This window comes from Perna viridis, chromosome 4 (assembly GCF_037379345.1).
Source record: "Perna viridis isolate PV_CMFRI_1.1 ecotype Kerala chromosome 4, ASM3737934v1, whole genome shotgun sequence".
Classification (NCBI taxonomy): domain Eukaryota; kingdom Metazoa; phylum Mollusca; class Bivalvia; order Mytilida; family Mytilidae; genus Perna; species Perna viridis.
The window spans coordinates 8,553,559-8,574,839 of record NC_142448.1 but is presented as its reverse complement, the minus strand read 5'-3'; the positions used below and the strand labels follow the sequence as shown (position 1 = coordinate 8,574,839).

Genomic DNA, 21,281 nt, shown 5'->3' with positions numbered 1-21,281 from the left:
TATATAAACACTACTTATCGCGTATGAAATTACTTTAACGGATAAAAATAAGCATGAAAAAAAATCTGCGTTATACTAAAGAAATGACGAGAGTAAAACGTTTTGTAGCCTTTTATTTAAATAAGTGGTTAATATACTGCATTTAGATAATACCTCACTTTTAAACATATGTTGCATGTCTTAATATACACAGTGTTTGCAATGCAAATTCATCCACGCCACGAAAACAGATTTGTTCAACGTGTCATATTTTTCTTTTCTCTTTCGTCTACCCCGAACTTGACTTTTTATGAGCAAGTCATCGGGTATTTCTCGCAAAAGCAGAGGACGCTTCCCCTACCGGTGCACCTGGTCCATGCTCCCTGTTTTTAGTGGAGTCCGAGTTATTCATTTGCTTTTGTTGCTTTGTATGTATGATTTTAGTTACTTTTTTGTTGTGTATGTCTGTTTTCCATGTCTAGTCTTTTCCTTGGATTGCATTCTTTTGGTTACCGCTATAACCTTGGTTCCCTTGATTACTCTTAATTATTATTATATATTAATAAAAATGTCAAACCTTCATTACCAAACTCCAACATCTGATAGCTCCACTGATCAGCTCTGTCAATCCATAAATATTAAGAGACATATGTAAGATTTAGTACTGAAAATTTACACAGGCAACCTTAATGAGATTACGGTGATCAAGAATAAGCTATGATTACTTAGCAATGTAATACCTGTCAGTGTATACAGCTATAATAAAAAAAGAATCAATGACCAGTATTTACAAAATAGAACAGAAAAAAACTTCACCAAGCGCAGCATGTTGCAACCGCAGTGGTTGAACAGTTGGGGCAAGTGTGGACACAATATCATTTTGGACACAAATAAGCATAAGGACTTACAATTTACTATGTCTACAACAAATGGTTTGGACACTATATTGCACAAAATTTTAAATTCAATAAATAATTTTTAATCAGACCAAAAATAAACTAGAGGCCCTAGAGAGCCTGGATAGCACACCTGATCAAAAATTGTCTTTTAAGCTTTCCAAACCTGGACTCTTGACCTTACTGTACTATTGTCACAAGAATCATTTAATCAATAGAAAGCATCTAAGTTATCTACCTGGTTTTCATATAATAAAATAAATCTGTCATAGTCAACTCCGACATTGGTCAACATACCTTTATTTCAGCATAGGTCGGTCTCACCATGCTAATAAATAATTTCCTTTTCCTAACTAATTAATCACGATTTGTAATTAGAGAATTTTATTTTCCCGCCATTATGGGTGCCACCATGATCGGTTGAACTATGACGTCATAAAGTCGGTTTGTTAAGTGAAAGTAAATGGATAATTGATTACGATATCCCAAGAAAACGCTAATTGGGACATTTCCCCTATATGTGTATCTACTTTATTTCCTCTTTTGTAGAGATTGTTTTCACATGAATAATGAAAAGGAAAAGCGATTATCATTATGTAAATTACATAAAAATGTACTTATTGTCAGAAAAATATAATGGGAGTGAATCGCTGAAAGTTACACAGCAGGTGATCAATAATGTCCTTTATGGAAAGTTATGCACATTCTGAATGTATACTGTACGCAAACTTTACTGAAAAAGTCAAGTTCATCACTTTCTAGTTCGAAATCAGTATTGCAGGATAAGATAGTAACAGTAAAGTTAATAGGTGCTAGACTGTCTAGGTATACGCTAAACTGAATTGGATTAATGTTAATAATGTCTTTCCAAAGATCAACACGTTCGTTTTGCAATGTACTATATGAGACTAAGATGTGCTCTATGATATTTGAAAAGAACATCCCACATCGATCACATAGTAATATCTTATCGTCTTGTTTAATAACGGAACATAAGCCAATAACATATTTAGCTGCTTCTAGTAGTTCTGGGTTAAGTTTTGCTATAGTCCAGGCACGGTGTTTTAATTTCGCTGCGTATACGTCTGAACAAGTTAAAATTCTCGTCGCTTGATAGCCTCGAATACCACTCAGAATGTTCAGACTTTTTTATCTGATCCCTGACAATAGCTGACCATGCTTTCTTTGATGGAAGTTTACTAGAGTCCATAAATATAACAAGGTGTTCTGTCATATTGTATTTATGAGCTAGTCTATACACGTCAGGAATAAAAATAAGCTGAGTTTTAGTGCATTTATATTTGAAGTCGAATAGCCTGGTCACCATAATCCTTCTAGGCAATGCATTCGATTTTAGTCTACATATTCTGCCAAAGAATAATAATTTGCATTTATCAATGTAACACTCAATGCTGAACCAACCTAACAGACTTGTACACTTGTCCGTACGTGTTCGTTTCTAGAGTCCTTGTAACGTTTTACATGCGAATTTATTTGACCGTTCAAGCATCTCAGTTTCAGATTTAGTTAAGCTACTCCAAAGCTCACAACCATACAAGGCTTTTGTATAACACAACTGTTGTACTACCTTTGAACAAGTCAGTGGGTGTACAATTGACGGGTGAATATCAGAGTTGATAACAGACAACACGGATGAGCGTAAGGACCGACAGTCATTGAAAGTTTTGTTCGTTGACTTTAAAGAACTCTCCAAAAGTATTCCAACATGTTTAGAAGAAGTAACGAAGGGTATTGTGTCACCATACAATGATAGGTTGTTTGAAGTATTATGGGGATTGAAACCATAATGTAAAACTTGACTTTTCGAGGGAGAGAATTTAAACGCCCATGAAGTGCTATAATGTTCACACAAATGTATGAGATTTTGCATTTCGTGTTCATTTGATGATATCAGAGCTATATCGTCTGCTTGCAGAGAAGTGCTGACACAAATGTCAAGTAACATAGCACTGCTTTTTGACCGGTCAATATAATGAAGTAGATCATTAATGTAAACAAGGTAAAACAGAGCTGACAAAACACCACCTTGTCGTCCACCACGTTCAAGAGGCAACGAGACATGTTGTTTTGAAACAGCACACAATTGTTCATGACACTGTACGTGTAATCGATCGAAGTCCACGTGTTCCCGCCATATTTGATGTGTTCGTAGGATATATCATCCAAAGCGGTAGATTTGTTGCTTGGCAGATTGATACAAATGTCAGATATCTCAATGAAAGCAAATTGCTCAATTTTGATATCATTAATATGGCAGTTCAGACGAATTTCACGAACCAGTTCATCAATGAAATTGATGTTTTCTTGATTTGTTAACGTGTCGTCAAATTTGAAAAGTGATTCAAAATGTTCAGCCAACGCATTACATAGTTCATTATCGTTAGTGTGAGATACACCATTCATGTTTAGTTCACGACAAATAGTTTTATGTTGTCTTCTACTGTTTAAAACGGACCACACGTACTTTTGATCAGTTTCAACAGAATCTTCAATCATTTTGCAGCACTTTTGCAAATGTTCATTATACGATTTTTCCAGTTGGTGTCGGAAATCCCTCTTAGCGTTCTTATAGTTCACAAAATGTGCATCATTACGACTATGAACTTTGCCATTAAGAAACCATGCAGTTCGTTTTTCTCTCATCGTTTTGTGGTAGATATCAACAGTTTTAGACTAATATGGTTTAAGATGCTTTATGAATCGTTTGCGAGGTAGAGTGTCGTTATCGGCGGACTTGATTACGTCAACTATAGTTTTATAGTACACCTCTATATCATCCGGGGAAGAAGCGGCTGGAGCTTGAACACACCATAAATTTTGAGACAAAGGAAACTAGTAGTCAATTAGATCGTCTGAGGTTGTAGCTTTTGACCAAGCAACTTTCTCACAAGCAAATTCATTAATAGTGGCATTATTTGAGAACGGATTTGAGTCTGTCACATTGTAATAAGCACATGCTATTGATTTATGGTCCAAAACATTGTACATATGATCATCGTCCGTTACAAAAACTATACTAACATCTCGCAAATTGTCTCTATCAGTACTTATGCGATCAATTACAGATTTTGGACCGTTAAAGTATGATTGTGTGGGTAGGCCCTCTAGCAAATTCTTGAACGTGAAGGAACACGCTATTGTTTTGAAGCAATAACTCTTCTAATAGGCTGCTCAGTTTGTCTGAGATGATGAAATGATGAAATACGGGGCCCAGACACTTTACAATTGAAATCGCCAAGCATGAAACTATCCCGTGATTAGAGAATGCACTGTTAATATAATATTTAAAAGGTATTCGATAAATAGATCATGTGGTTGTGTGACAGCAGGTAGGTACATAGACAAAAAGAAAATGATTGGTTCATTTGGAATCTTCAGTTCTATACCACATATTCTGCTATTGTCTATGTCTATTTAGTATATAAAAGGGCATAATTGATTTGAAACTAGAAAACTCACTCCACTACGGGCTTTACATCTATAATTCTCAGGGAAAAATTCATTAAAACCTTTCCCATAAGCTTTATAACGACGACTGTCAATAGTGTCAAAAAGATCAAATTGCGATTTACGTAACCAGTGTTCGGACAATGCGTTAATATCAATGTTGTTCCGTAAAATGTTTAAAAGATAGGGAACAGCTGACATAATGCCTATGCAGTTCCAACAAGCAAAATTTCAATAAGTTTCATTGTCTAGTTACTGTACATCTGTGTAGTTATCTATGTCCTAATTTTCGCACAAAACCGCAAAATTTGAAAGAACTTTTGAATATTTCTCTTTTATCAATTGTACATATGCAATCGTAAGCTTGACCAGACAGCATGTGTTGGTGATTAAAAAACAGGATCGCAGAAATATTTACGAAATATTCTTTGTTTATATATTAATACGCTCCGAAAAAGAGCGTTAATGGTTGTAATATCAACTAGGTTCTGCATACTTATGGCCAGAAAAAGCATCAATATTCGATTTGTACCTTCAATTTCAGGAGCTGAAAATTAGCATAATTGCAGCTTCAGTTCCGTATACTTTGAAGTGCGATTGAGAACCAAACCAGTCTTGGAAAAAAAATCGCTAAATCCGATGATTAAATACAAATCGAATCAAAGCTTTTCCAAGAGAGGGTGGCCATAACAGTCTGCAGTTTGGCGCCCAGAGGTTTACTAAAATCACGTAACCAATATTACCCACAATCTGCAAATGATAACGGAACAAAACGAAACAAAAAGAATCGATAAACCAGAATTGAAACGAAACAATTCGAACAAATGAATCAGAACGAAATAAAAAAAAAACCAAAATAAAATGATACAAATCTAAACAGACTGAAACGAAACTAACTGAAATAAAGAAATATTTTAAGACGTTTCGCAGTTTATAATAACCATAATTTTTACTTATGCCGGCCAATTAGACCCAAAGACATTTCAGATCGTGACAACCCATAACTCCTTACGAAAAACATTTTAGACCATGACAATTAAATCCGTATATCATTACAAAACATATTGGATTTATAATATATCAAATCAGAGCTGACAAAAACTATAAAAGGTGTTTTAATTAATCGCTTATGACTATCCTTCAGATAGAAGAGTTCTGCAAGATGGCTACCCATATTTCATTTTTGTTTACATGGGTATGATTTTTCATAAGAGCCTAACTTAATGCAAGAGTAATCAAGGGAACCAAGGTTATAGCGGTAATCAAAAGAATATAATCCAGGGACAAAGACCAGACATGGAAAACAGACATACACAACAAAGAACATAAAGTAACTAAAATCATACATACAAAGTAACAAAAGTAAATGAGTAAACTAAAAACTGGGAGCATGGACCAGGTGCACCGGTAGGGCAATCGTTCTCTGCTTTTCTAGAAACACCCGCCGAGTTGCTCATAAAAAGTCAAGTCCGGGTAGACAAACGAGGAAAGGCAAACTATGACCCGTTGAATAAATCAGTTTTCATGATGCTGATGGATACATCATAACGAAAGTTGGTCTTTTCCTTTAATAACATACACCTCGACGCAGTGTGAGCTTTACGGTTATTACATGTACTATCTAATTTTGCCGAAAGTTCCCCTATATACTAACGAACAAAATATCGTATCCAGGAAGTAACAAAACATGACTATCCTTACGGAGAAAATTCATCGTTACCTTAAATAAAACAAAAAAAAATATATAGGTTAATAACATGCTTCAGTAAAAATAACAATCTTTTCTGATTGTTTTTGAGTCTTTTCTATTTTTTGTACTTTTAAACGAAGTGAATGTAATATGTTATTAAAAAACGGGAAAACGTGAATGCACGTACGTGTATCTCCGCTGTTCCACTGTTGTCGTCAAGATCCTAACCCGCCTCGGAAAAATACAACTACGATTGTATTATCCAGTTGGAAGCATAGCTTTTCTAAGATAGGAACGGTAATACTTCATGGAATTTAGAGCTGTCAGTGTCGTCTGAATTTTGTTTACGCAACATGATATGTATAATATATTCCCACTGTCCATGAAGAACTGTAATATTTTCGGTATCTGCATAAATTAATCTAGTTGACCCGCTTTAACTGAATATGATTTTGCTAGAGATGCCCTTAATGGTTACAAATGTAAAGTATGGAGAAGCTTTACAAAATCATCGACCATTTTGAAAGCGAGGCGAAAAGAAGGAGGCTGATTGTTGGGATCTTAAAAAATAGAGAGAAAAAAGAATAAATGTTCAAAGTTTTAGTAAACACTTTTCTTTCTAATTTATTGACGAAAAAGAAAAACACTACCCCCATTATAAAACAAAGCAGATTTTCAAATAGAAATTTTGATTTCGCTTGCTGCTGAAATTTAAATAAAAATATTGCACCTGGCGAAACAAGAATTCTCATTCGATCCCACTCCTTTGTGTTAAAGGGGTTTTAATGTCCTATTCTTACGAGTCGGTAAATGTATGATAAAGCTCATGGTGCTCGCTGGTACAGGCAAAGCCTACTCCATATTATTTTGACCACCTCCTCTAGTCTATTTGCTATTGGCACAGCTTGAGCAGGTAGGACTGGTTGTCAAATGTTAAAACAATAAGGAATTTTCACAAGTACTTTGGGTAAGATAACCTTGATACCTGTTATCTTATCAGGGGCAAATTTAGACACAAAGGAGTTATGCCAGCCGGAGTTCCTCAGAAAAAGAGGGAGTGCTAGGACATCATTTACCATTTTTGTCTATAATGACACATTTTCCAATATAATGGAGGAATGCTAACCACCTGCACCCCCGGGTCTGCCAATACTTTCGAAACATTTTTCCTGGGGGGAAATACGATACTGGGCTCGCCTGTCTGTTGACGTTTACAAAGCTTCCCGCCATATAAGAGTTGAACTAAAGCCGAGATAATATTCTGACCCCACCGGCCTTTAAAAGTTTCATTTTGACGAAACTAATTTCTCAAACTTGGAACAATGTGAAAACAAATCCAACATGGGTTAAATTCGCTACATAAATATTTGATATAATCAGAGCATATAATACACATATTATTATAAGGTACATGGTATAATTAATGGTAATCCCTTTAATCAGGACACGGACTTTATAATACATGGTCAGGAGATTTATATTTATTCGACGGGATGTTTTCACACTGAAAACACATGATATTCATTATATTATTTATCTACTGTTATGTATAGTGTTTTGTGTGTTCGCTGTGTTGAAAGAGAGATATTCTTTTTATGAGACTATCTCTTCTAGTATCTTCAGTCCCTCGATCATATCCTATTCCTTTATTTTTTCTCATTGGTTCTTCTATCTTTTATTTCCTGGTTCTGATTGAATCAGTTAGATTTACCTCCATGCTATGAAACAGGTAGATAGGCAAAGAATTTGAGAAAGAAAGATTATGATGAAATAGAATATTAAGTTATATTTATAGCATGAACTTACAAGTTATTCAAATAGACTGTGAGACCGCAGGGCGAGAAGTCTATTTGGATTACGAAGAAAGCGGTTCTACACGTATAAATGATTTGTGACATGAATTGATAATTGACCAATTAGAAATATACAGGGAATATACAGGCACGGGTAGCTCGTGCTCTCGTTTAGTAAGTCAAAATAAAATATGAAAAATATATGGCAATTCTTTAAAGGTATAGTAATTTTCGTCAGAGGCGAAGTTGTCCCTGTGGAATATTTACGCTAATGAGGCTGAATAATTCATGGTTGTTTTCCAACTAAGTTCTATAGGAACACGTAATATTTCATGCAATTTCATACAAGATTTCCAGTTAGAGCATACTTGGTCTTCCTCTCATATTTAAATAACACTATAACAATTAAGTTGAAAACGATAGCACTTCCCGTATATCCGTTACATTCTTCATTTCGTGCATTATAAAGCTAGGGCATAATTGTTGAAATTATATCCTGAGCATTTGGTGTTTATGTTACTATGTACATGTGTATTGAAGTAGGTGCTTAAGAAACTAAGCGCCTTTAATGACACATAGGCGTCTATGCGATAATGTAGCATGTGAGCTAAAAAGCTAATCAACCGAGGAATGTAGCTAATTGAGAGGGACATGTTTCCAAAGACATGATTCATTTAAATGATTGTGGCTTAAGTTTGAAGGATTTGATTGACAGTTTCGAGGTCGATAAATTGAATATCGACTTGAAAATTTAGAAACTGAGAACGACCACCTAGAAGGTTGTAGATCAATTACGCAGTATGTCGGATAGTTTTGTGTTCATTCATCTAGGTGCTCCACGTAAACCGACACTGAACCTGAATACACTCCTTTATCCTCTATATTTGCAATTTGACGATTATTTGAGGCGTAAAAAATCAAACGATCGATTTAAATTGTTTCAGTACATGAGTATTTTGATACTAGTCATTATTGGTTTTATTAAGTCTATATCTATCTGTTTTGCTTTATGTTATTAAAACAAAATTTTTTCTTACTTCTGTGAAGTCTATCTTTTCATGGTTTACTCCTGACATTGCGTACGTTGTTGGTGTAACATTCGATTGAACCGGGGCTGGTTACGAAAACGAAATATTGCTATTAGAATTTGGAGTTATCAAAGGCAATATAGATTTTGAAATGTTCTAAAATGGTTGCTGTTTTAGGATTACAATCATAAATCTTTGAAAGATGCCGTTAATTGTAAAGGGAAAGCATTATTCGATCACAAGAACGTCCATTTTCATAAGTGGACGGGTAACATTAAGAAATGCCTGTTTCCCATTTCACCCATATATCTAAGTTGTTTCTTGGCGTATTTTGATAAAACCAACTCTTTGTGGAAAGAGCAGTTTGTGCTGCAGACGATGTTATATTTTTCATGGCGTAATGATAAGATCAATGTGTATTACAATATCAGTAGTAGGGATTTGGGAAACGCTTATCATTTTTCATCTCGACCATTTCAGTTATATTAACGACTTGAATAAATACAGCCATAGTTTTGCCTGCAGAAAATGCGAAAATCATGTTGGACCATGCAACGCCACGAGCAAAACTGCAAAGTTAACGTCCGATATAATTATCCGGGTGGGGTGTATAATACAACCGTGTTTGAAGAATTAGAGGACGAAGGAATCGTCATTCCCACCGAGGACTGTTTCTACCCGTTCAGAGCCACCTACGATATTGAAACTATGTTGAAACAAACAAACCGTCTCAATTCAAATAAATTGGAATGGACCAGCGAACACGAATTATTGAGTATTTCGGTGTGCAAACCCAGTAAATCAGCCATGGGATACGACGCCAATGCGTTATATTTATGGTCCATTATACAGGAGATACCCACCGGACATTTTAATATTCGAAAAGCGGACACTGTTGCGATACAAAAGCATAGCCATCGATTGGATGGAATGGGAAGCACGAAGTATCGGTCATCACATATGATACCCAGCCAACGATACAGAAAAAATAATCTGAATGGATCGTCTTCCCGTCGACAGCTATTGTTAGGAAAAAAAATTAATATATGAGTTCCAGAGATGTATACGGCACGGGCACGACTGTGGTTTAACCCAAACAACACTGCGGTATAAATCTCGTCAAAGGTAAGCCGTTCGCGGACTTGAGATCCAAAACAAAAGAAAAAATAGAATACATGTATATGGAAAATCTCGGATATACCGTCGTGCAAATGTGGGAATGTGAGTGGATCGAAAAGAAGCGACAACAACGGGACATTCAAGAATTTGAATGCCGTCGTCAACGACAAATTGTTTGGAGCCCTGGAAGTGGAAATAAAAGTGCCTGATCATTTAAATCAGAAATTTGCAGAGATGCCACCCATATTTAAAAATACGGCAATTAATTAAGATTTACCGTTACAAATTGGATGTTTTGTGTATCAGTATGCCAAATTACGCTTGCTGCAATTTTATTATGATTTCATTGATGTATTTGTCAATAGGAGGGACTATCAATATTGTTCTATGGACACGGATTCCGCATACATGACCCTTTCCACATAGTCCTTAGAACAGGTGATACGTCCCCATTTAAAACAAAAGTTCGAGGGGGAAAAGCATCTCTGGTTTCCGCTATCTAACACTCCCGAACATGCAAAACAAAAAAAGTTATGAAAATGTTTTAGGCGTTCCCAAACTTTGACCCCCTATAACTTGAAAACGGTCCAAGAACACATAAAATCTGCTGTACATTTGTTTAGCTGAATTAAATAAAGAAGACTTTAAAAATAGAACATTTAAAATCGAAAAAAGCAATCTACATGGGTTTTTGATAAAATACGTATTTTTACACTTTTTGGTCTCTTTTTCTACAGCGGCAGGGGCAACAAAGTCCAAATTAAATAGGAATCTTCTTACTTGTTGGTAAAATCATATCAACATTTCAGACAATTCGTCAACCACAACTAAAGTTATCGCATGGAAATGAAGTGTCCCCAGACCACGACGACGACGACGCGGACGACGACTGCGCCATAACATTTTTCCGTCGTATAATAAAAACGGGAGATTTCGGTCTCAAATTTCAACAAAGAGGGAGATTTGCCAAGGTTTTGTTTTCTCGAAATTTTTAGCAATGTTTTATGTTTAGCAACAGACATTATAAAATTCCGAAACGAATACATGAATTCGGAAATATCAACATACATTTACATTAGAGATATAAAACCAAATAGGAAAGATTCACTTTATATGCTTTCACAATATGATTTCCGGGAGGGTGCTACTGACTTTTTTGCCTGTAGGTTTGTTGGCTTTCTGTTTTAGTGAGGGTATTTTACTTTTTTTAGAGCATCACGAAATTCGTTTTCATAATTCCTAACATTTTCCTCATAGGATAAAATTTCCTTCAAATCATTTTTAGATGGTTGATGACAAACTATTTCCCATTTGAGGATGTAATCTGATCATTTCAATCGAACAAAACGTACGAAATATTAATATCGAATCGAATAATTAAATAATAAAACATGTCGTGTGTGTTATTTTATGTAAAAAATGAAATAAGCACATTTCTTTCTACATGTAAAAATTATTGAACGATGTACGTCGCAATATATAAAAGACGTCAAATTTTGCCGATTTCGACGTTACAAAAAATGACATCAACACTACGTCTCCTACAAATATAACATTTTTATCAACACACTAACGTGATCTTCAGTGGCAGCGGAAGAGAAAAAAAAACATGCAATGAACAGAAGCATTGTCGTTTTGATATGAAACGGGAAATACAAATGTTAAATTCATGGTGCTAAAGCATTTATTTTATATTCAGCAATTGTTGAATACAATTTTTAAAAGGAGAAAGTATTGAATAGCATTGTATAGGTATTAAGTGCCGATTTGACAGAGCTTTCCGTGTTAGATTGCATAAATATCGCATATAAGTTTTTCGTCAATTAAAAAAATGTCAGAAGATGAGACAGATTGAGTTCTTTTCTTATTGAAACGGATCAACTAAAAGTATAAATTATACCTTTTTCCTTGTTTTGATCCGACACAACACTGAAAGTGTGAACTTTCAACTGTAGCTCTTGGTATTGGTCAGTTTCGTTAATTGTAGAGAAACGTATCTGGAAGGTTTTACAAAAAAAAATGTATTACAATACTATTAATTAAAAAATGATTATGGTATTTCATAGTTACTTTCCATTAGTTCATATATATAACATGACATTTGCGTAACGTACAATACATGCAATGTTTTAGCTCAGTAACATGTAGAAATGAAAAGACCTCAAATGATTCAGACCATTTTTATCTTGTACAATTCAATATTCAAATTGGTTGGATAAAGCTAAAATTTAAGAAGCAAAGAAAACAGAAAAAACGCAGAAATATGAAAACAAAGGTCAACCATAGCTCAAACAACAAATTTTGATCGTGATCGTGCACTAATTTGCAAGTTAGTCATCTTTTCATTTATATGAACCTCCTACTACGGGGAATTGGACTTGAATTCTGTCATAACAAAATCATTTTTGTCATACAAAACAACTATGTTATACAGACTTTATTGTTTTATGATCAACTCAATTTTGAAATGACAAAATTCATTTCTGTAGACAAAATTTAATTTTGTAAAATATGTATGCAAATGTTAACCTATTTGCATATAAAATTGACTTTTATTACCTGATATGGAAATTAAATAACAAAAGTCAATTGTGTGAGCCAGAATTAAAAGAGTATGTAAAATGTAGACTAAATTAGTTAGCATCCTGTAATTTTGTAATTATTTTTTTTTTTGTGGAGACAGAAGCGAAACTTTAACAAAAATTCACAAAGGTCAATTTTGTATGCAAATTAGTTTACAGAATCCTTTGGATATGCAAATGAATTCTCTCATCACGATTTTGTAAGATCGCCTCTCATTGGATATAGTATCCGCGGATCTCGCAAATTTCCGGTTACTTCGAGTAAGGGCATGTCATACGGTTGATGCGGTATTTTGCAAAAGTAAGTAAAAAAGTATTATCCAATGAGAGACTTCCTTGCAAAATCGTCACGACAGAATTCATATCCAAAGGAATCTGTAAGCTTATTTGCATGACAAAATTCATTTTTGTGACACTTTATTTTTGTTACCTAATAAAAACAGTCAATTTTGTATGCAAATCAGTTTAGTTTGGATTCTGTGGAATTTGCTTACAAAACTATGAAATATTATGACAAAATTTGTCACGAAAGTTATTTTTGTTTCACAGAAGTCAATTTTGTGTCAGAAAAGTCAATTTTGTATGCAAATAAGTTTTTGTAAGATCACTTTATTTTTGAAATTTTATTAAATTCAATAATAAATAAAACAACAACTATATATGACGAAAGCGGTGTTGTGTACTCTTTATTGAGATATACTATACAAATGCATTGCCTCAGAAAAAAGAGGAAAATGATGCTTTTCGGTTGATAACCATAGACATTTTATATCCATTCATCACACGAAGCTACAGAAATATCGAAATTCATTTACCGGAACAATGGTCAACAATATACCTGAATCCATACACAAGCACGTACTCGGTATGGCTAATCTTATCTGGACTTGTATTATATGCATTTTCTATTTATTCTTGAGAATTAACTGTACATGAAAGAATCAAAACCTTTAAAAGATACTTTAGAGAGCTTATTGTACCTACACTTGTAGTACACTTCCCGGGTGAAGTAGATCAATTATTATGAAGAAATGATGATTCAATTTAAGAAATTTTCAGTGGGTACATTTATACCACGTATTTAATTCAGAGAGTCTCTCGCAGTATCAAGTTTTGAGATGTCATCAATAAGTAATTTATAATTCCACAAGTACTTGTAATTATTTATTGTCGTTTTCAACAGGTCGCCTAACACTCTTTGTGTAAAGACATCAATTTATGGACCATTTGAAAACGAATTAAGGAGTCTATATAATACATGAAGTATTAGGTTTTAACTGGTTTAAACCTCTTAACTTGCAAGTGTTTAATGACTTTCTCCTTCAAATGCTTAACATAAATCAAATACTTGGTAATATATATATGTAGATTATTATCGAATTCTCCGAATCCAGGTAAACTTCCTGAATCAGATTGAACCCATTGGTTTAAGAGAATCATAAAACTGTTACAACACTTTAATTAAATTCGCTTTGAAGTACATTTCTATACCTATAACAAGAACTGTTCCTGATTCAGTTTTAACTTCCTAAGTACTTCCTTTGTATAAGCTTATAAGCTCAATAGCAAGAATAATAATCGTTTTCCGCGAAACCCATCCAGTTTATATAGTACATATTACTTATAATTGCCCTTGAATTGAACTTCGATAACACAAATTATTCAATACACTATGATGGAATTGTGCTCCCAAAGTTTAAAAAATCAATTGAATGCTCTAAAGTAAAGTAAACAATTTATATAAAACTCTGTATACTATACGTACACAACATAGCGCTATTCATTGATATACAATACTTGCTTCATAAATTAATTGATCACTGAATTTTCAGTACATGCATATTTCAAGTATTTCAGGTATTAAAAAAACCAGTTATATAATATTTATTCTGTGTATGTCGTCGTAAGGAAACACTTCTAGAAGCAATGGAGTCTGCAGTACATATTTTTCGTGTAAATTTAGTGTAAGGAAAAGGTCAAAATTCGTTCATTGTCAATCAAGCTTTCAAGTAGATAATTTTGGCTGATGCACAAATACCAAGCATTAATTTTACTTCAAACTTGTATAACTGTTTGTAGTGACTCATTATCGCCTAGTACATGTATATCCGTTACAGCCTTCATTTCGTGTATTGTAAAGCTATGAAATCATTGCTTCTAGCAGATAATTGAGTTTATAATTCGACTGTCTTTGTGGATATAAACCACTAATATCACCAAAAATCTTTCGTAACATATTTTTTAGCTAATCATTTCCACGATATGAAAGACGCTGACCATCAGGTGACTATTCCTATTCTTGGTTTAATTTTTGTTTTCGTGCTAACACATATACTCAATACTGTTAGACCCGGTTTGCACTCATATGTTGTATTTGTTATTCATGACGGTCGGAGGGTTTTTCTGAACGCCCTAGGCTATCATTTGGGGTCTCTCACGGATGTCGCAAAGCACCGTGGCGTTTATACAGTCTCCGAGCATAGTCAAACCCGTGAATGTGGGTATGGAGTATTCGGTAAAATTAAAGTAGTCATGTGACCATGTTCACTTATTCAATTCATTAAATGCATTACCAGCTGATTTAATGTCGATCTGGTACAGCCTACAGCGTTTGCTGAATCTTTGACCCAGCAAAATATTTTTCGGGATAAAATCAAGTTTCAAGTGCATGTAAGACAAACATAAAAGTCAACTTATTCGTGGATGCCAGTCAATTGATGTTAAAGTAAAAAATAAAGTTATGTTTCCGATCACGATACCGAAATTTTATAGGGTCGGTAGGTAGGGATCTATTTTTATTTACAACTTTTGAAATGAAATAAGTCATTATAGTGACACCAAACTCAGAATACAATGAAAACCAAACATGCAAAGACTCTACAACTACATTGTAATAATTTTAGACATAGTCCACGGCGAAATCTCTTCTGAGATTCGGCGCTTGAGATATATTTTTTGTTTTGATGGAAGTGGTCTGAGCTCATTTCATTATAATATTGTACACATATGTGCATGCAAGATAAAATACATTGCACATGCAATGTTCTTTAAAAATGTTTTATAGCCATAGTGATGTCAGATGATGTTTTCCCCAGAATATTCAATAGACAATGATTTTGAATTGCACAGTTAGATTTACTGTATATGATTATAGATGTAGAGTAACACCGTACACTCAATCAACAAATGCAGGCATTGATATACAACTAAAAATGTATGTTAAAAAAAACATTTTTGATTATTTTTGTAACGTATTAAAGATAAATGTCTACTCTTTTTCTTTTCTAATATTTGCAGATAGAGAAATATGGATGAATCGCTTTTCTTTTAAAAGGATAAAGGTTTTTTTATTCAGTATCAAGACATTAATACTTCACTCGCAAAAAATTACCAAGTTTTTTGAGTAATTTGACAGGCTTTTTAGGGAATTAAAAATGGAGCATTCCCAAACCCCGAATTAGTCTATGTATATGTTTATATTTAATATAATAGTGTTACCGCAAAACATTGTATATTGGTACGGTGCTAACAGCGGAGTTACCGTCGGTGGCGTCCGTGTCGTCGTCCATATTCACTTGGTTTTCTTGCTGATGACTTTATAGTTATAGCTAATTGCTATGAAATTTTGATATGATTTTACTAACTACTGAAGAAATGCTCTTATTTGATTTTTAGCTTATAGCCCCTACCATTTTAAAATAAAGGCCATCCATGTAACTGACAGATACAACACTGTAGGTTTCTGTTAATATAAAAACAAAACTGAGTCCACAATTTTATCAAGCTAACCTGTATAAAGTGAAATGGCCAATTCTTAACATGACATAGCAAGTTCAACACATCCATGCAAGTACATCTTCAAGTAAGAAGCATTGTAATATGTATAATTACGACTTGTCTCATGGTAATTCATAGTGGAATTGGTTCACCATTTAGATGTTTAGTAACACATCTTGATGAATACTTATCAACATGTGCATAATTCAATTATTGATATAAATATATGGAGATGTTTTCTAGACAATGCAAACACGTTCAAGAAAAATCGTGTGTATGTTCAAATTTGCTTTTCGTGCAATACCAGTCTGCGTCCATACTTGCCCCTCTGGCAATGCCAGTCTATGTACACAAATGAATGTAATTCGTATTAAGAATTTCAGATTTGTGAATTTAAATTAGTGTCAAATGTTAACAATTTAGAAAAACAAGAGCGTGTTTAGAGACGTTCGAAGTCAATCTCGGTCTTTTCCTTTTCACTTATCCCTATATTTTTGCAATTTGACGATTTTTAGGCGTAAAAATTCAAACAGTCGATATAAATATAAATTGATTCAGTACATGGTTACCTTAATAGTATTTCAAAATGAATAATTTCTATGATTTTTAAAAAAAAAAGAAATTGAATTTTGCGTAGACCTATATAATTTTGTTCGCATGAAAAATATTTGATCATAGTACAAGCCAATCATGACAGTGTCATCTGATCTATTTATTGCAATTCAGTGCAGTAAGTATATACTATGTTTAGAATATATGACATGTGAAAATAACGATTTTTTTTCCTGTCATAATGGCTTTCAGAATGCACTCAACATTAATACAAAGTTACAAAACAACCTTTCAAATAAATCTAATTATGTCATGATTACGGGTATGAATTTAGTTGGTATGCATTTTTTCACCGGTTACATATAAATCTATAAAAGTGTGAGCGTAACCAACAGCGGCTATAAACAAAGCCTTTATAAAATTGTACAAAGAGAGCGGTTACAAGATGACAAACAGAATCTTAACATTGGAGCGGATCAGCGGGGACAAACAGAGATTCATAAAATTTTATAAAGTACTGCGGATACGCAGTGATACAGTGTCACATTGGATCGGGGACAGCGGGGACAAACAGAGTTTCATAAAAGTTTATAAAATGCTGCGGAACACCTTACGCGGTGACATGGCGACAAACAGAATCTATATAGAAATGAATAAATTAAAGATAAGAAACAGAAAAAAAAACATATAAGTCATTATAACAAGGGTGACATAGATATTGATATTTTACATATATAACAAAGCATGTTTAGCTTCCACGCCAAAAGAAGTGTACTTTTTAACAGTTCAGGGTAATACGATGAAACTTTTTATGAAGTTTGAGTATTATATGTATCTTTGCATGAAATATATTTAAGTCAAACGTACGATTGATTGCGTCTTGAACTTTTCTAATATTATAGTTATTGAGGTTCTATAAAAAACATAGTTTGGCTGCCACCTTGAAACAGATCGCTTAAAATCCATCTGAGGGATTAATTTCAATTTATAAAGCTAGTGGTATTGAACTTTCATATTTCATATTGGAACAAGGTGTTGCACGCTGCGTCTTCAATCACAACAATATTTTGATCAAATGAAACAGGAAGAAAATAAGCTGGGAACCTAAAAAGGAAATAGTAATAAAGGGAACCAAGGTTCTAGCGATAATCAAAGGAATATAATCCAGGAACAAAGACCAGACATGGAAAACAGACATATATAACAAAGAACATAAAGTAACTATAATAACACATACAAAGTAACAAAAGCAAATGAGCAACTCGGACTCCACTAAAACTGGGAGCATGGACCAGGTGCACCGGTAGGGTAAGCGCTCTCTGCTTCTCCAGAAACACCCGCCGAGTTGCTCATAAAATGGCAAGTCCCGGTAGTCGAAAGAGGAAAGGAAGGATACACCGTAACGATCCACGAGTTCATGATGACGACCATAAAACTTCTGTAATGATTACTTCAATCTTGTAGCGACATAACCCTGTTCAAGAAGCCTACTTGTTAGAAGTCTAGCGCGATACAAAAAGTCTGTGTAGTTTCAGCAAGCTCTGACATAACGTATGAGTTGGGATATGAACACTCCATATGCCGGTGCTGAAGGGATGTTTCCACAGATGAAAGGAAAGTTGACAATTCTGAATGAAAAGTCATCACGTTTGTCGTAAAAGTTGGGCAATAGTTTCCCTTACCATCGACTTCTAGTTCAAGTCATCATTCAAATGCAATAAACGTAATGTCTAAGCACCCCAAAATAGGGCACACGGTACAATGCATTATGCAAAACAACATACAAAATATCCGGAACTTTGGTCTTGAATGCAATGAATAGTATAAAGACACCTGATCATGTCAACGATGTCAATCTTTAAATCAGAGTAGAACTTCTTTTCGAAAGTGTCATTGTATAACAAAATAAAAGAAAAATAACTAATAATTATTATCTATGTTAACTACGTTATCTACGTTAAATCATTCAAATGAATGTTTGCAATGTAAATGGTTAACATATTTTGTCATTTGTTCTGGAACAAGAATATATTATATTTATGATTTTGCAATAAAAGCAAATATAATGTTTTGCCATTCTTTTTCCATTTCCACATGTGTCATGTGGGGGTCGGTAGTCATGGAGTTGACAGTCCGAAGTTTAAACTTTCGTTAGTAAGTAGGTTATTGGCTTTGATGACCCAGGTCTGCATCTCCGATCCTTGAAATAAATAGTTGGTCAATTTTACATTATTTATTTGTGTTAATCATTTATCTGCGGTTATGGCATATGCAACTCGATGGGTGTTTCTAGAAAAGCAGGGGACACTCATCGGCGCACCTAGTACATGCTGACATGTTTTTGTGGAGTCTGGGTTGTTCGTTTAGGTTTCTGTCCGTTATCTTTAGAGACTTGCAAGTTTATTATTGTTTTTGTCACAGCGGTAGCATTTTTAAATACTTTTCTAAAGTATTCTGTAACGTTACTGCATATGGAAGGAGATATCCGCCATAAATAAGTTCATGCGTTTCTTTTAACTTTGTTACTTGCTCATTTGTTCTCTGTATTTTCTTTCTTTGTTAATCGAAGATTGTTTAAATGTTAATTCGTGAAATGATTTTTTTAGCACTGTAACTTGCAGTTTGTACATGTACGTATCTTTCTTTGCTTAATGTCGTTACTTTTTCTGTAACACCTTTTTTTTACATTTCTACAATTATTAATTTGTAAGATACTTCTTCTAACCCCGAAAGTCGTAGTTTTCCAATATCTTTCTTCGTTGGAAGTCGATCGACACGGTTACAAAGAACGCACTAACATCAGACAAATTAAGAATAAACATGTTATTCATGAGTGACTTTTCACCGGAAGAGGGATTGGTCTAAAACAGGACGGGCATTTTCCTATACATTTTTTTGCTATAACTTTTGTTTTATTTAATGGTATTCAAAAAATTAGAATGATTTCTAAAGAAGAATAAAAGTGCTTCTGACTGATTTAATTTTTATATGAAAAATGTCAAATAATAAAGCGAAAATCTTGATAGGACACACTTTTGCTGAGAAAAAAAAATGCGATGAAAAGGGGAACATGTTGATGATTGAAAGTTCGTTATTCATAAAATATGTCATGTTTGTCAAATAATGTTTACTTATTCTTAAACCATATACTAATAGGTACATTTTGATATAAAAATATTTCATTTGGAGAAAGTTAATTTTTTTCTAAGTTATAAATGTCTATCAAAAACGTTTTACATATTCGTGAAGCCAGTATTAAACGGTATATTTTGATATAAAAAAATATTTAATTTTGAGAAAGTTAAAGTGGAAAAATCTGGACTGGACGGACGTGATTTGTGAAGTTTTTTTGTGGGTGTGTGGTAACAAAGCATAAAATATTTGAAATTTACTTAATGTCTGTCAAAAATATTTATCGTATCCTTAAAGGTTTTTAATTTGTGCTTCATTTTGATGTATAAATATTTGAAATTAATTTAGAGATAAATCCAAAATCTTGACAGGACGAACTTTTTCCCGGGAGAAAAATCTTCATTTATCGACATAATTAGACTTCGTCTTAATTTGTGTTACCAGTTAATTAAAGTCACATGTTGTTATAAAAGATTAATTGAATATAAACAGCGTTTGTTCTAGTACATGGGCTGAGACACCCCGCCCGTGCATCCCCCCAATCATCAACCCAAAAATAATTTTTAGGTACATTTACACCTTCTTTTTGTCGCCAAAAACTAAATCGAAGCATTTGTTTTGTTTTTTTTTTTCTTAGTACTTTGTATACCTCGTTGAGGCAAAAATCCATTATTTACGTTTTTAACTTTTTCTTTCTACAAAACGAAGTAAACTAACATTTACATGTGGCATCATGTAACCCAATGCCTCAGCTTAACAATGGTACTAAGAAAGTTGCGGTAACACTTGGAGGCACTAGACGGATTGATCTATCCGTAATTTGACGGATCTGAAGTTATAGTTATTAAACTGATTCAATTTTTACCATTACTTTTTTCTAAGCTCCTCGCGTTCAAGATGAAATTTTCTTTTCTGCATCCGAGATTATTTTTCAGTGTTACAGTAGCGGAAAAAGGTGAAAATCAAAAACAATTCAAATATAACCATTTTAAATGCCTAAAATTAGCAAAATCACACATTTTGTTTTTTTCGGAAGATCGGGCCTTCTGACTAATGAAAGTATGGACTAATGAACCTTCTGACAAGAGGAAAAACTCACTTGTATGAACATTCCATTTTCTTGGTCTTTTTAAATCTCCTAAATTTAATTTTTCACTTTCCGGGGGTTACAAAGCCCTAATGTACACATTACATCATATCAAACTAACATGACACTAATAACACTGTTACTACATATCTTTTGGATATCAAATAACCTGACTCAA

At 33.7% G+C, this 21,281-nt stretch overlaps 1 long non-coding RNA gene across 1 annotated transcript; it reads right to left on the bottom strand.

Annotated features, from left to right (window-relative positions):
* Positions 1–429: 429 nt before the first annotated feature.
* LOC148618737 (uncharacterized) lies at positions 430–21,252 on the bottom strand. Its single transcript, XR_015921427.1, has 3 exons — positions 21,116–21,252; positions 11,874–11,970; positions 430–4,165 (listed from the first exon to the last, which is right to left on the bottom strand). It is a non-coding gene; the product is annotated as an uncharacterized LOC148618737 (long non-coding RNA).
* Between the last annotated feature and the right edge of the window lie 29 nt (positions 21,253–21,281).